The sequence below is a fragment of the Apium graveolens genome, chromosome 3, assembly GCF_009905375.1.
Source record: "Apium graveolens cultivar Ventura chromosome 3, ASM990537v1, whole genome shotgun sequence".
NCBI lineage: Eukaryota > Viridiplantae > Streptophyta > Magnoliopsida > Apiales > Apiaceae > Apium > Apium graveolens.
In genome coordinates, this window is record NC_133649.1 from 124,580,266 (window position 1) to 124,597,670 (window position 17,405).

General features: G+C 36.0%; 1 non-coding gene across 1 annotated transcript; it reads right to left on the bottom strand.

The window, feature by feature from the left end:
* Nucleotides 1-2,859: 2,859 nt before the first annotated feature.
* LOC141716314 (small nucleolar RNA R71) lies at nt 2,860-2,966 on the bottom strand. The gene has a single exon (XR_012573027.1). It is a non-coding gene; the product is annotated as a small nucleolar RNA R71 (small nucleolar RNA).
* Between the last annotated feature and the right edge of the window lie 14,439 nt (nt 2,967-17,405).

Genomic DNA, 17,405 nt, shown 5'->3' on the forward strand with positions numbered 1-17,405 from the left:
ATCTCAAAAGGTCCGACATATCTAGGACTCAGCTTTCCTTTCTTCACAAACCTTGTCAATCCTTTCCACGGAGACACTTTCAGCAATACTAAATATCCTTCTTCAAATTCTGTATCATTTCTTGATTGATCAGCGTACTTTCTCTGACGATCTTGTGCTGCAATTAATCTTTTCTGAATAACTTCGACAACTTCCTTCATCTGTTGCACCAATTCAGGTCCAAGTACCTTACGTTCTCCTACTTCATTCCAATATGCTGGCGATCGACATTTACGTCCATAAAGAGCTTTATAGGGTGGCATCCCAATATTTGCATGGTAATTATTATTTTAAGCAAATTCTACCAAAGGTAAATGCTCGTTCCAACTTCCTTTGAAATCAGTGGCACAAACGCGTAACATGTCTTCAATTATCTGAATTGTTCTCTCGCTTTGGTCATCTATCTGTGGATGGTAAGCCGTACTCATATTCAATCTGGTTCCCAAACATTCTTGAAAACTTCTCCAAAATCTCGAATTAAATCTTGGGTCTCGATCAGATACGATAGATACAGGAACTCCATGACGAACTACTATCCCTTTCAGGTACATGTGAACCAACTTGTCTAGTGAAAAACTTTCATTTATAGGCAGAAAATGAGCTGACTTGGTAAGTCTGTCCACTATAACCCAGATGGTATCGTGATTTGCTTTTGTCCTTGGTAATCCGACTATGAAATCAATGGCAATATGCTCCCACTTCCATTCTGGAATCTCTAATGGTTGCAATAATCCACTTGGTCTCCGGTGCTCTACCTTAACCCTCTGACATTGATAAGTGGATTTTATATCCACTTGAAATGCTTTATTACAAGCTTAAATTGGTGTTTTGGACTCAAGTTGTTGGTATTTTGATGTGTTTTTGTGTTATTGCATTTCAGGTATCAATTATATGAAGAAATGAGCTTTTAAAGGAAATATAATAAAATGTAATCAAAATTGGAAGCCTAGGCCATTGTCAAGTTGTAGAGAATCTCATTAGCTTCGCGTGGGCAGTTGAATCGCCTAATTCTGACGAGTAGAACTCAAGTTATGGCCAAAACAAGATTCATCAGAATTTTTCGAGACAGGCTTCAGGCGCCCGCCTGGGATATGGGGAGACCGCTTGGGAGCCCGCCTGGAGAGCTGAGGTGCCCTCCTGGAGAGCTTAGGCGCCCGCCTGGAGAGCTGAGGCGGTCGCCTGAGGCGCGGCTGGTCGCTGATTTCGCTGAAAAAGCCTTTTTGAGTAGAATTTAACGATTTTAAGGGTCCAGGTCCAATATGGGGTTATATATACTTAAAAAAGGGTTTTCATCATCCGGGAAGATTGGGATACCAAGGTGAAGACCTAGAAGCACATAATAACTCTGAAAAAGAAGATCTTGTTTTCAACTTGTGATTCTTTGAATTAGTTATAACTTTTGATGCTCTTTTTCATTCTTCTTGAACCTAGATTTCGTTTATTCATACTTTAATTATTATTCAGTTTATTAAGACCTTGTTTTATACCATGCTTTCATTGGAACCCATGGTGACGATGAGTTCAATTATGGGCTAATCGTTGTTATGGGATTCTAGCGGATTTACTTATGGATTTCAATAATTAAATTATTTTGATACCTTGGTGTGTGCTGATTGATTGATATCCTAGTATTGGTTGTGCTTATTCTTCTTATGTACGTAGCTAATATATAAGATATCATGTTAATCTCTATTGAAGCGACAATGAATATAGAGGTTTAGAACTTGCCATGCTAGCATAGGTTCATGTATTTGTTATGCATGATTCGTAGGTCATTTTAACCATCTTATTTGCCCTATATAATCAAGATAGATAACTTATGCTTAAACCGTTATGTTGTCAAATTCTATAGACATATAGGGTCTCAATATAATTGGTGCTTATTCAGCTTCTATCTCTTTTGTGGATGTCTGGTAGAATGGTACTCGTGCAACGAAAGTTGGCATTTATCAGTTTCGTGTTATCTGATTAGTGTCATCACCATCACATGCTAAGGTTAAGAACGAAAAGGCTATTGAATGAAGTAGCAATGAAGTTAGAATCCCATGTTTGTCATATATATTAATTCAACCTCAATTCTCTTAGTTAATGTTATTTAGTATAATCTCTTAGTTTAATAAAAACCCAATTTGTTATTTGTCTTAGAACTGAGCGATCACCATACATTGTTGTATAGGTGCATAAATTGAACTTAACCTAAAATAGTCTTTGTGGGAACGAATCTGATTTATATCTTATACTACTTACGAACGCATATACTTGCGTAAATTTTAGCGCGTGTTTTCGCCCTAACAAGATTTTGGCGCCGCTGCCGAGGACTCGGTGTTAATTTTTAGTTTATGTGCTTGTCATCAGTGGTCGTTAAAGTTCACTGACTCGAATTCTTTTACTTTTATGGTTTATTTTTTTGTGTTTCAGGTACTCATTACAATGGGAGATCCAGTAGCACGAATGAAAGCCTTGATGGATTTTTCTCAACCCAAGATCAATGACATTCAATCTAGCATTGTCAGGCCAGCTATCATAACTAATACCTTTGAGATCAAGCCTGGAATAATTTAATGGGTGCAGAATTCAATCTAGTTTGGGGGTTCTTCAATGGAAGATCCCAATATGCACATTAGAGATTTCATTGAGATTTGCGACACCTTCAAGTTCAACGGTGTTTCTGAAGATGCTGTGAAGCTGAGACTGTTCCCATTCTCTCTGAGGGATAAGGCTAAGAGCTGGTTACACTCTCTACAAGCTGGTTCGATTACTACTTGGGAAGATCTTGCTCAGAAGTTTTTTACTAAATTCTTCCCTATGGCGAAGACAGCTGCACTCAGGAATGCTATTACTCAATTTACACAGCAAACGGGAGAATCGCTATATGAAGCTTGGGAGCGCTACAAGGAGATGCTTAGGAAGTGTCCTCATCATGGAATGCCTGATTGGATGATCATCAATTATTTTTACAATGGGTTGGGAGCAAAGTCCAAACCCATGCTTGATGCAGCAGCAGGCGGAGCATTATGGGCAAAAAGCTATGAGGAAGCTTATGATCTAATTGAACTAATGGCTACTAATGAATATAAGTATCCAACCCAGAGATATCCACAGGGCAAGGTAGCAGGAGTTCTTGAGGTGGATACAGCTATGGCTATCACTGCTCAACTAAAGGAATTGTCTATGAAGATCAATTCTCTGGCTAACTTGGGTGTTAATCAGATAACCAGTATTTGTGAGCTATGTGCAGGTTCGCATGCGACGGAGCAATATGCTATATCTAGTGACTCAGCTCAGTTTGTGAGCAACTTTCAGAAATCGCAGCAGCCAGTTCCAGACACTTATTATCCTGACAACTGGAATCATCCTAACTTCAGCTGGAGCAATCAGAATTCGATGCAACAGTCGTTCCAGTAGTTTTGAAATAAGCTATTCATCCCTCCTGGTTTTCAGCAACAAAGTACACCAAAACAACAAACTCATGGTGCATGTCTATCTTCGAAAGAAAAATCTGAATTGGAGGAGTTGCGGCTTGTGTGCAAAAACCAAGCTCTTATATGCCAAATCCAGGCTATTTCTATCAAGACTCTGGAGAACCAAAGAGGGAAAATTGCTAATGCCTTATTGAATCGACCACCAGGAACGCTTCCTAGTGATACAGAAACAAATCCAGGAAAGAGGGAAGTTGAAGAACAGGTGAACGCCATCACCTTAAGGTCTAGAAAGGTCGCAAGCCCCTAAATTCAGCAAGACGAAGATCCTAAAAAATCTCAAGTTTCAGAAAATGCAGTTGTGGATGAAGAAGAAGTGCAGAAGGAAGCAGAGGTGGAACCAAGGAAGACTATTACGGAACACACTCCTCCTGAGGGTAATACAGGGGAGAAACAGATCTATCCTCCACCTCCTTTTCCTAAGAGGCTGTAGAAAAAAAGTTGGATAAGCAATTTGAGAAGTTTTTGGAGGTGTTCAAGAAACTTCATATCAACATACCTTTTGTTGAAGCTCTTGAATAGATGCCTAGCTATGCGAGGTTTATGAAAGGTATTCTCTCTCTAAAAGTGAAGCTCGATGACTTAGAGACCGTTGCTCTAACGGAGGAATGCAGTATTGTGCTGCAACAGAAGTTGCCTCTGAAGCTTAAAGATCCTGGAAGCTTCACTATTCCTTGCATCATTGGAAACTTGTCGTTCGACAAGTGTTTATGTGATTTAGGAGCTAGATTCAATCTGATGCCCTTATCTATCTTCAAGAAGCTTGGTCTTCCTGGTCCGAAACCAACATACATGTCATTGTAACTAGCTGATCGTTCCATCGCTTATCCATGAGGTATAGTGGAGGATGTCTTGGTCAAGGTGGATGAACTCTTCTTCCCTGCTGACTTTGTAATTCTTAATTTTGAGGAAGATAAGAAGATTCCCATTATCTTGGGAAGACCATTCTTGGCTACAGGTCGAACTATGATTGATGTACAAAAAGGAGAGCTTACGATGAAGGTTCATGATCAGAAGGTCACTTTTAATGTGTTCAAGGAAATAAAGTTACCCACAACTAAAGAGAAGTGCTTTAAAGTAGAGTGGGTCGACTCTGTAGTAAATTCTGAAGATAAAGAAGGAGCAGAGCAATTGCAGGTTTTGAATGCACCTTCGTGGAAGAGGAAGTTGGATTTGCCATTTAATTCTCTTGGGTTAGCAGAGCTAAAAATTTCTCAGGAGCGTTTTGAACCATTTATTTTAGAAGCTCCCACACTTGAGCTCAACCGAAAGCCAGATCACTTGAGTTATTCATTCTTAGGTGCACCCCATGATAAGGGGTTGGGATATATTGTTGTTGATGTAGAGAGTGGCTGGACGGATCTTCCAGTGCCTACAGAGGGTTCTTCTCATGCGCCACAGACATTTGATAGGTTTGGTCTTGGTGATGAGAAGTACAGGCGAGTGACTAGGCGTATGGAGGACATGTATGACATTCACCATTATTTTGCTGAAGATTTGACACACGCTTTTGGTACTATTGTCCAAGACACTGGTGGCGAGGTTGATTGGCCACCTGATCCTCCACCCGACGAGGGTGACCCTCCCGCTAATTAGGTATGCCTGAAATCCTTATTATTACCTTCAATGAGGACATTGAAATTTTTAAGTTTGGGGGTGATAATGTAAGGATTAGTAGTGTGTGTGTCCATATAGATTCATATTGCATGTTTAGTTATAGTTCATTCATATTTTTGCATGATTGTTCATTTAGGACATATTTGTTTGTTTTTATGTGATTTCATATAGTTGCATTTGCATGCATATTTAGCACGATCCCTTAAGATGAACTATGATATTTGATAAGTTGATGTTGATTTGAGTGTGGTGATGACGAATAGAGGGATGTTTAAGTCCTAATGAATTGATTTGCATGCCAGAAACAAATATTTTCACAAAGTCTTATAGGGTTGCTTTTGATCTAGATCATGATCATACTTGTTTGTTGTTGAGATTTAATCACTTGGTTATATTTAGAATTTGTGATATTCTCGTAATGACGTAAAAACACTATTTTTTTATCTGGAGAAAAACTTGGATTTCATTGCTAGTTGTTGTAAGGCTAGGCATCAAATGGCTAGTAGCCGGCTCATATTTTTATGATTAGTCTAGGGTTGAATGAGATGGAGCGAAATGCACTCATTCAGAAATTATTGAAAACAAAAAGAAAAAAAAGGAAAAAAAAGTATGTGTTTATGAATAATTGATCAAGAGTGAGCTCTTTAATGCTCGAGTTATTAAGTTCTAGGGGACTTTGTGCCTAGTGACCTAAGGCTTTTATAGTCTGGGATCCGCTAACCTAACGCTCGCTACATGGGTATTATTTTATAAGTCTTTTGGGACCTCATTCATTGCACGGTCAAATAAGCATCTTTGTTATGTGTTCAATAATAGTGTGAATCCTTGTATAACTCTAGTAGAAAGGAGGTGTTGTGAGTCATAATGTGTTGATTGTCTATTATATTTATAAACTTTTGATTGTTTCGATGATAGATAAGTTATGGTTATTGATCTAGTACGAGAGATATATGTTAAGCATTCCACACACGCATGTTTCTAGGTTGTGAGTTGGTTTGTGAGATTTATTCGAACTCTGTTTAAAGTCATTGCATTCTTAGAGTCATTGGCTTATTCATTTGGTTATGGTTATTCTGAGGGGATCGATTACATTATCATTTAGTAACATTCATGTAGTTACATTCATGCATTAGGTTTGTTTTATAGTTTTGAGTCTGTTTATGCTTGAGGACAAGCATCGATTCAAGTTTGGGGGTGTGATAAGTGGATTTTATATCCACTTGGAACGCTTTATTACAAGCTTAAATTGGTGTTTTGCACTCAAGTTGTTGGTATTTTGATGTGTTTTTGTGTTATTGCATTTCAGGTATCAATTATATGAAGAAATGAACTTTTAAAGGAGATATGATAAAAACTGATCAGAATTGGAAGCCTATGCCATTGTCAAGTTGTAGATAATCTCGTTAGCTTCGCGTGGGCAGTTGAATCACCTAATTCTGACGAGTAGAACCCAAGTTATGGCCAAAACAAGATTCATCAGAATTTTTCCAGACAGGCTTCAGGCGCCCGCCTGGGATGTGGGGCGGCCGCTTGGGAGCTGAGGCGCCCGCCTGGAGAGCTGAGGCGCCCGCCTGAGGCGCGGCTGGTCGCTGATTTCGCTAAAAAAGCCTTTTTTGAGTGGAATTTAACGATTTTAAGGGTCCAGGTCCAATATGGGCTTATATATACTTCAAAAAAGGTTTTCATCATCCAGGAAGATTGGGATACCAAGGAGAAGACCTAGAAGCATAGAACAACTCCGAAAAAGAAGATCTTGTTTTCAAATTGTGATTCTTTGAATTAGTTGTAACTTTGGATGCTCGTTTTCGTTCTTGTTGAACCTAGATCTCGTTTATTCGTACTTTAATTATTATTCAGTTTATTAAGACCTTGTTTTATACCATGCTTTCATTGGAACCCATGGTGACGATGAGTTCAATTATGGGCTAATCATTGTCATGTGATTCTAGCGGATTTACTTATGGATTTCAATAATTAAATTATTTCGATACCTTGGTGTGTGGTGATTGATTGATATCCTAGTATTGGTTGTGCTTATTCGTCTTATGTGCGTAGCTAACATATAAGATAGCGTGTTAATCTCTATTGAAGCGACTGTGAATATAGAGGTTTAGAACTTGCCATGCTAGCATAGGTTCATGTATTTGTTATGCATGATTCGTAGGTCATTTTAACCATCTTACTTTCCCTATGTAATCAAGATAAATAACTTATACTTAAACCGTTATGTTGTCAAATTCTATAGACATATAGGGTCTCAATATAATTGTTGCATATTCAGCTTCTATCTCTTTAGTGGACGTCTGGTAGAATGGTACTCGTGCACCGAAAGTTGGCGTTTATCAGTTTCGTGTTATCTGATTAGTGTCATCACCATCACATGCTAAGGTTAAGAACGAAAAGGCTATTGAATGAAGTAGTAATGAAGTTAGAATCCCATGTTTGTCATATATATTAATTCAACCTCAATTCTCTTAGTTAATATTATTTAGTATAATCTCTTAGTTTAATAAAAACCCAATTTGTTATTTGTCTTAGCATTGAACGATAACCATACATTGCTGCATAGGTGCATAAATTGAACTTAACCTAAACCAGTCTCTGTAGGAATGAATCTGATTTATATCTTATACTACTTGCGAACGCGTATACTTGCGTGAATTTTAGCGCGTGTTTTCGCCCTAACAGAAATGTATAACATCTACTAACCCATTCTGCAATTTCTCTTTTAATATCTGTCCACCAATAATTTTCCTTAAAATCTCTATACATTTTGGTACTTCCTGGATGGATTGAATATCTTGAATTATGAGCTTCCTGTAGAATTGCCTTCTTCAACTCTGTTACTGGTGGAATCTAAATTCTAGAAGAAAACCTAAGTATACCTTGATCATCCTTTTGTGTGCACAACTCTTCACCCACCAAATGATTGATGTCCTGATCCATTACTTCTTCTTGATACTTCTTGATCTTTTCTAATAATTCTTGTTAGATATATTTGTGATGTCTGACTAATATGATTTGTGTTTAGTTTTTAGATCTTACTTAACAGGAAAAATTAGTACTTAACTGGAAATCAGTACCTATACTGAAGTCAGGACTTAAGATATCAGAACTTAAGTTGTCAGAACTTAAGTTATCAGGTAATATTTATCAGGAGATAATATCAGGACTTAAGGAGATGTTCAGATAAGGAAGGCGGCTGATTGAAAGGAAAGAAGATCAAGACAAACATAAGAAGAGATATGCATGAAGAAGAATTCTATGAAGAATAGAATACTTGGAAGAAAAGATAACTAGTTGATATATATTAGGAAGCAGAATTATATTCGATATCAATTAGAAGATTATCTTGTAACTGTGTAGTATATAAACACAGACATAGGGTTTACACTATATGTGTTATCTTAATCGAGATTATTATTCATTGTAACCCTAGCAGCTCTCATGATAATTTGCTCATCACTGAGAGAGAACAATTCTTTGTAACAGAGTTTTTTGTGTTGAATAAAATCTGTGTTTTGTTACTTGAGTTCTTATATTCGATTTGATTGTAGTAAACACTGTATTCAACCCCCTTCTACAGTGTGTGTGACCTAACAAGTGGTATCAGAGCAATCTGTTAACATACATATAGTAAAGATTTGAAAACAATCATATCTGAAGAAGCACAAACTCCAACCAAGCCCACCAAAACTGAAGAAACTCCAAAGACTCAAATCCATAATCGATATGAGACTATTAGGGTTCCCATACTGAAACCTTCTGAGTATCCCATATGGAAGGTGAGGATGTCTATGTTTCTGGAAGCTATGGATCCAGAATACCTTGACAAAATTAATGAAGGACCACATAAGCCAACCAAGCTCTCTGTTATAGTTGCAGATCAGCCAGCACAGACTGTACCAAAAGAGAAAAGTGACTATACAACTGAAGATATCTCATCTATTGCAAAGGATGCAAAGGTAAGACATTTGCTGCACAGTGCCATTGATAATATCATGTCAAATAGGGTAATTAATGGCAAGACTGCAAAGGAGATATGGGATGCCTTGGAGACAAGATGCCAGGGAACTGATTCAATTAAGAAGAACAGAAGGACTATACTCACTCAAGAGTATGAGCACTTTGACTCAAAACATGATGAGTCATTAACTGGTTTATATGATAGATTTATCAAACTCTTGAATGATCTGTCACTGGTGGATAAGGAATATGATCTTGAAGATACTAATCTTAAATTCCTTTTAGCTCTTCCTGAAAGTTAGGATTTGAAGGCCACAACTATAAGAGACAACTATGCTCTTGATGAAACTACTCTTGATGAAATTTATGGTATGCTCAAGACTCATGAACTTGAGATGGATCAAAGAAGCAAGGGGCATGGGAGAAAGTCAAGGACAGTTGCTCTTAAGACTGAGGAGGAATCCCCTAAAGTGGCTGTCTCAAAGAAAGGCAAAGGAAAGGCTCTCATCACAAAGTCTGATATTGAGTCATCAAGTCCGGATAGTGATGAGGATTCAGAAACTGAAAGTCTATCTGAGATGGACCCTGATGAAGAGATGATGAAGCTGTGTGCTCTTATGGTGAAAGGAATCACAAAGATTGCATACAGGAAATTCAGAAGAGGAAAGAAGTTTTCCAGGAAAGGTGCAAGTTCTGATAAGAAAGGTTTTAGAAAATCTGAAGGCAAAGGAGGAAAGTTTGACAGAGGAGATTACTTAAATGTCAAATGCTACAACTGTGATGAGAAAGGCCACATATCTCCTGATTGCAAGAAAGGAAAAAGTGACAAAGGCAAGGCTCTTGTCACAAAGAAGAAAAGCTGGACAGACACTTCAGATTCTGAAAGTGAGGTGAACTATGCCTTGATGGCAAATGATGATAGAAGTTATGAAGCTGCTGAGTTAAAGGTACCTCAAACAACTTATGCTTTTTATACTTATGATATTACTGAGTTGAGAAGATATCTTAAAACCAGGTTCATTAGTTATAGAGATCAAACTTTAACATGTGAAAGATTAACTTCTGAAAACCTTTCTTATAAAAAGAGGAATGATTATTTAGAAAAAGAGTTGGTTATGTTCCATCAAACTCAGAAAGATAGAGATGATACTTTCTATATTAGAGATGAAGTGCTTAAAATTAATGTATCTCTAAAAAATGAGTTAGAAAAGGAAAGAGAGATTATCAGGACTTGGACTAACTCTAGCAGAACAACTCATAATTTTTTAAGTAGTGGAAATTGGAAAGAGGGCTTAGGTTATGGAGATGATAAGAATAATGAAGGAACTGTAGAAATTGAGCCTATAGTTGTTAAACAAAAGCCAAAGGTAAATCTTGTTAAGTTTGTAGCTGTAAAGTCTGATATTGATAAATCAGAAGTTAAAGAGAAATTAATTTCTGACAAACCAAAACAGGATAAGCCAATTGAAGTTAACATTGGCTTAATGACAAAAAAGCAGCTTAAGCATAAGCTGAAATATGTTAAAAATATAAACAAGGTAAAGCAACCTAGGAAAAATAGGAATGGAAAGGTAGGTGTGAATAAAAGCTATGATTATAAGCCTGTTCCTAATGCTCCTAGAAAGAAATTTTATAAGTGTGGAAATTCTAACCATGTGGCTTCTTTTTGCAGGAAGAATAAGAACATAAACTCCTTACCTTTAAAATCAGGAGTTAAAAGTCAGTCTGTTAGATATAGGCCATAAAATCCTTGTTTTCATTGTGGAAGTTTATGGCATTCCATTTATACTTGTAAGGAATATCATAGTTTTTACTATGATTATTATCAAATAAAACCTTCTTTAAAGAAAGTTAGCATTATTCCTTCTAGTGTAAGTTTTGATGCAAAGTCTGATATTGCAAATTCTGATAAGAAAACTGTTAACATAAACTCTGATGCTAAATCCGCTGCAAATGTTAAGAAACTTAATAAGGCCAAAGGATCCAAGCAAGTCTGGGTCTTTAAAACTAATCATTAGTGGTCTTTGTGATTGTAGGGCAACAGGAAAAACATCCTAGTTCTGGACAATGGATGTTCAGGACATATGACTGGAAATAAAGCCCTGCTATTAGACTTTGTGGAGAAAGCTGGCCCAAGTGTTTCTTATGGAGATGGAAATATGGGAAAAACTCTGGGATATGGCAATATCAATCTTGGGAATGTCATCATTGAAAAAGTAGCTCTAGTATCAGGACTTAAACACAATTTGATGAGTGTTAGTCAAATCTGTAATAGAGGTTATCATGTGGATTTCTTTGAAGAACACTGTGAAGTTGTAAGCAAATCTACAGGAAATGTTGTTCTAAAAGGATACAGGCATGGTAACATTTATGAAGCCAAGCTTTCAACAAGTTCTGATGGTTCTGCAATCTGTCTGTTAAGCAGAGCATCAATTGAAGAAAGCTGGGATTGGCACAAGAAACTCTCGTATTTAAATTTCAACAATATAAATGAACTAGTCAAGAAAGATCTTGTGAGAGGACTTCTAAAATCAGTATTTGCTCCTGATGGCCTTTGTGATTCATGTCAAAAGGCAAAACAAAGAAAATCTTCATTCAAGAGCAAGACTGAATCTTCAATTCTTGAGCCTTATCACCTACTACATGTTGATCTATTTGGTCCGGTGAATGTCATGTCTATTGCAAAGAAGAAATATGCTATGGTCATAGTGGATGAGTTCACCAGATATACATGGGTGTATTTCTTGCACACAAAAAGTGAAACTGCATCTATCTTGATTGATCATGTCAAACAACTGGATAAATTGGTTAAAGACTCTGTGAAAATCATAAGAAGTGATAATGGCACTGACTTCAAGAATTTGATTATGGAAGAGTTCTGCAAAGACCAAGGAATCAATCAGGAATTCTCTGCTCCTAGAACTCCACAATAAAATAGAGTTGTTGAAAGAAAGAATAGAACTCTTATTGAAGCTGCATGAACTATGCTTGATGAAACAAAGTTACCAACCTATTTTTGGGCTGAAGCTGTGCAGACTGCTTGTTTTACTCAGAATGCAACACTTATCAACAAGCATGGAAAGATACCATATAAAATGGTGAAGAAAAAAAAGCCAAATCTGAAGTATTTTCATGTATTTGGATGCAAGTGTTTTGTTCTTAAGACTCATCCTGAACAGCTATCCAAATTTGTTCTAAAAGCTGATGAAGGATTTTTTATTGGATATCCACTTTCCACAAAAGCCTTCAGAGTCTACAATTTAAGAACAAGGGTTGTCATGGAATCTATCAATGTCTCTTTTGATGATAAAAAGATTACAGGACTTGAAGATTTCAATGATCATGATCAGCTGAGATTTGAGACTAAAGTTTTAAATTCTGATTATGTAAATCCTGACAGTCTAAATCCTGATACTGCAAACTCGGATATGTTAAACTCTGATGTTATTGAAACTGTGATAACTACGCCAAAGGAAAATGCACCTGTGCAGGGGGAGCATACTGAAGATTGTTGTGCATATGTTGTGTACTTGATGATTTTATAAACAAAACACCTAAGTAGATTTTACTTAGTAAAATAATGTAGCACTCGACGGATAAGAATTATAGTCCCGACGGATAACTCATTATAGTCCCGACGGATGATGACTTATTATTCATCGAGTGAGTAGCTTTTGTAATAACGAGTCTGTAGCACATTTCTGCATACACCTTTATATAGATTCTGTAGTAGCATATAAGTCATGTTGACTTTAACTAGATATGCAGAATAGGTTGATTAATTGTACATAGATAATGTCTTGTAATTCTGCATAAATGAATTGAAGTCAAGTGCCCAAATAGCTACCGACGGATGATTAAAAAAGCCATCGACGGATGATCAAATGGCTATCAACGGATGTTTAATATAGCAGTCGACGGATGATCATAAACCCAACGGATAAAGAATTCAAACATCAGTTGACAGTGACAACTGGTCACATGCGTCGAGATGTATGCAAATGGAATGAGGAAGCCTATTAACTAGGTAATAGAGAACAAAGTAACAAAGCATTAGACCCGATAGTTTTTATAATGATCCTGTCTTTTGACTTTGTAATCTTGGTATTATAAAAACCAAGAAGTAGCAAATAGAAACTAAGATCTGAGATACAAAAAGTGAGAAACATTTGTAAGCAGAATTATTAGCATTTCTCTGTATTCTCAGTAGTTCAAATTTGTAAGCAGCTGTGAGCATTCTTGCACACAGAGTTCTCTCGATATAATATATATCTCTGGTGGAATTGTTTAAATCCACCAGAAAGTTTTTAAAGACTCTTGTTTTTAATTATATATGTTTTGATTCACTTAAGTTTTTATTCCGTATTGTGCTAATCAAAACACTTATATTTGTATTCGAGTTTGAACATTTTTATTTTAAGAAAAAGGTTCAAGAATTTCATTCAACCCCCCTTCTGTAATTCTTGCTATATTGTTAAGGGACTAACAATTGGTATCAGAGCAAGCTCTTAATCAACAAAGAGTTTAAAGATCAAAACAATTTAGCAAGATGAACAAGAAGGATGTTGGAATCAAGATTCCTTTTCTAGATAAAGATAATTACCATCATTGGAAGGTAAAGATGCATCTTCATATGCTTTCTCAAGATGAGGCCTATGTGGACTGCATAGAAAGAGACCTTCATGTTCCAATGAGAGCTGCAACAGGAAACGAGCCATCAGTTCCCAAGCCAAGGCATGAATGGTGTGATCCTGACATTGAACAAGTCAGGAAGGATAAAAAGGCCATGAATATTCTATTTAATGGAGTTGATGCAGACATGTTTGACAACATTATCAACTGCAAAACTGCCAAGGAAGTCTGGGATACTATACAGATAATCTGTGATGGCACTGAGCAAGTTAGAGAAAATAAGATGCAGCTCTTGATTCAGCAATATGAGCATTTTCACAATGAGAAAAGTGAGTCACTCACCGATATTTTTAGTAGGTTGCAAAAACTACTAAATGCTCTCAAATTGCATGGAAGGGTCTATCAGACTAAAGACTCTAATCTGAAATTTCTTAGATCTCTTCCAAAGGAATGGAAACCAATGACAGTCTCATTAAGAAACTCACAAGATTATAAGGAGTTTACTTTGGAAAGACTGTATGGCATCCTGAAAACCTATGAGCTTGAAATATAGCAGGATGAAAGGATGCAGAGAGGAAAGAAGAAAGGAGGATCAATTACACTAGTTGCTGAGTTGGAAAAGGAGAAGGAAGTGAAGATGAAAGCTGTTGAATAAACTTCAAAAGTCTGTGAGAACAAGGGTAAGGGGCTTGCAGTAGAAAGTGAAGATTCATTGAGCCAAGATGACATGGAGGACATTGATGAGCACCTAGCATTTCTTTTCAGGAGATTTTCCAAGCTCAAGTTGTGGCGCCCTCCAAACCCGGGTCAGAAGTTTGGGGTCCACAACACATATTCAATATATAAACCTGTATATAAAATATTATTTGTAATGACCCTGTTTTACATAACCACGGATCGCAACAGGTTAAAGTATGAAAACAAGCCACAACTTTAACTTTTATTACAACGCACCAAATCCCAACTAATTTAATTTATAACTGATATGAAATTATTCTTACAACCTTAATACCTCACTACTGCAATAAGCTTCTGCTAGCTCGATCAATCATAATCTGAAATCCTAGCTCGAACATTGAACTGGGAAACCTCGCTATCAACCGTATCCTTCTTAACTGTAGAATACATAAAAAGATTCGCAAGAATGAGCTAACTAGCTCAGCAAGTCATATTATCAATATCTGAGGTTAAACAATAATAAGTGAGGTGATTTAAAGGAATTAAGTTTCTTGTTAAACAACCAATAGAATTGGAGATTCATTTTAAGTTTCTAAAACCAAGGTTAGGCTGCTGATCAGTCACGCAATAACCCCGAGCAAAGCACACAGCATTGCTCTGACTACTGGATCCAAGGTCCACATTGGCCTAACTTGACCATCGATATGGTCTGACCACGAATCTGGTCCATACAAAGAAAGCTATCCAATTTTAAAGCATTTCAATATGATAAACAAGAGAGTTCAATAAACCGGATTATAATCAATAACAATAAAACCTTTGTATAAGAGCATAATAAAATTTCATGGTTACCGAAAGGGTATGCCAAAGTACATAAAAGAAGTGGCCTCCAGCCGGTAGGATAATCGGGTATTAGATGAATAGTGTTTTTTTTATAAAGTTTTAGTGCTTTGATATCATGAGGTATGGTTAAGTATAAAAGTTTCTGTATATATAAAAAATTTTGTTCCAGTGTTTGGTATATGATGGATATATATTTGTGGAGTAATATCGTATTTGTGTGGTTTAATATTTGGTAAATCCACAAGAAATGGTTCACAAAGAATAAGGCTTACGGCTCAAAGATCAAATGATGTGGCTCAGGTTCAAGGCTGGAGGATTCAAAGTATTTCCAATATAAAACAGAGCTATTTTGAATATTAACAATAGGTCACAAGAGAATTTAGAAATATTTGCAATAAATCTCGAGAAAGGTTTAGAAGTACTTGCCTTATCATAATCGATTTCCACTTTACTTGTACTTGTCTAATGACTCCATTCAACAATCACTCGTTTGCTTTTCTTATGCCTCGCTTCTATCCTCTGATTACTTGCTGTATTTTCTACATATCAATTCTATTTTCTGATCACCTGCTTCCCTTTCTTACGCCTTGCTTACTCTGCTAGGCATTATAAATATCTATCAATATTTAACTTATACGATTCTATTCGATATACACTTCCATCTACCCTTCGTTTTACCCGAATCCGATTAACGGATCGGAAGTTATGCAATAATCAAGTAAACACCGAATATATAGACTGATAGTCAATCAACAAGTCACATATAGCACATAATACATCACATAATCAATGATATATTATTTATAAAGAAGTCTCGGGTCATAAATAGGCTTTCTGATATTTAAAATGATTTTTAAAACATTTTTCGGAATTAAAACGGGTCGTTGGATCAATTTCGGGTTAATAAACAGGGTTCGGTTAGCCAATTCTGGCTTCAAAACAATTTTATAATAATTATCGAGCCTTGGAAATAATTTAGAATAATATTCTAAAGCTCGAAACTATTTTTCGGAATTTTTAAATCATTTTTAAATAGTTAAATCTAATTAAATAACTAATTAAAATCAATTAATAATTAATGAAATCAATTAATCAATTAATTTCCGAATTAATTGACCAATTAATCAACTAATTACTAATTAAAATTAATTAACTAATTAATTCAGATTTATTTTTGAATTAAAAATAATCTTCGGAATTAAAATAATCATTATTGGAATTTTTTGGAAATTAAAAACAATTTTTAAAAAATTTAATAAAACAGAAATACTATTTTTACAAGTTTTGTAAACAGAAATCTTATTTTTAAAACTTATAAAAATACAGGGACTAAACTGTAAGGTTGATCAAACTACAGGGGTCAAACTGTAGTTTGACCACCTTCTTCACCATGTCGCCGGCGTCGCCATTGCCGGCGACGTCAAGCTTTCCGGCGAACAGATTTCGAGCCCAAAAACACAAAAGGACGATGGGGATTTGTAGATTACGATACCAGGATTCGAGATATACAGCTGATGTCAACAAACAAACATGCAATAATCCGGAAATTGCACTTGAAATCCCCGACGTCGCCGCCGATTCAAAAATCCGGCGAAAACTTTGAAACAACAATACAATCACCACAGTCATCGTCGATTAACAAGGGTTACGTTAATCGATTCTAAATTCCAAGGGGAACAAAACCCACTAACTTTCAACGTCTGTTAATCCCTAAATAAGAAACCCCTAAAAATTAATCAAGAACATTCATATGAACATAAACCCTAATTTTGAATCTCGATAATCAAATCCTAATTTAAACATGTTATTGAACTCCAAATTTGAAGTATAATATATGAAAACGAATGGCACAACATGCTCTACATCACGAAATCATCAAATCACATAAACCATATCAAAATCAAAAATTCATATATAAACCCTAAATTAATTCGAATTTAATTAAATAAATAAGAAATTACCCTTGAAATCGGCAGTGAAACAGATGAAAGATTTGGATTCTAGATTTCAATAGCTTCTTTTTGAGTATATGTACGCCAAAATCGGATATCGATAACGCCTCCGAATTTGTGTTTGATTACGAAGAACAAATTAGAATTAAAGTATTTTCTCTGTAAAAATTCTGTAAATACTGTTTGCAAATGATTTCTG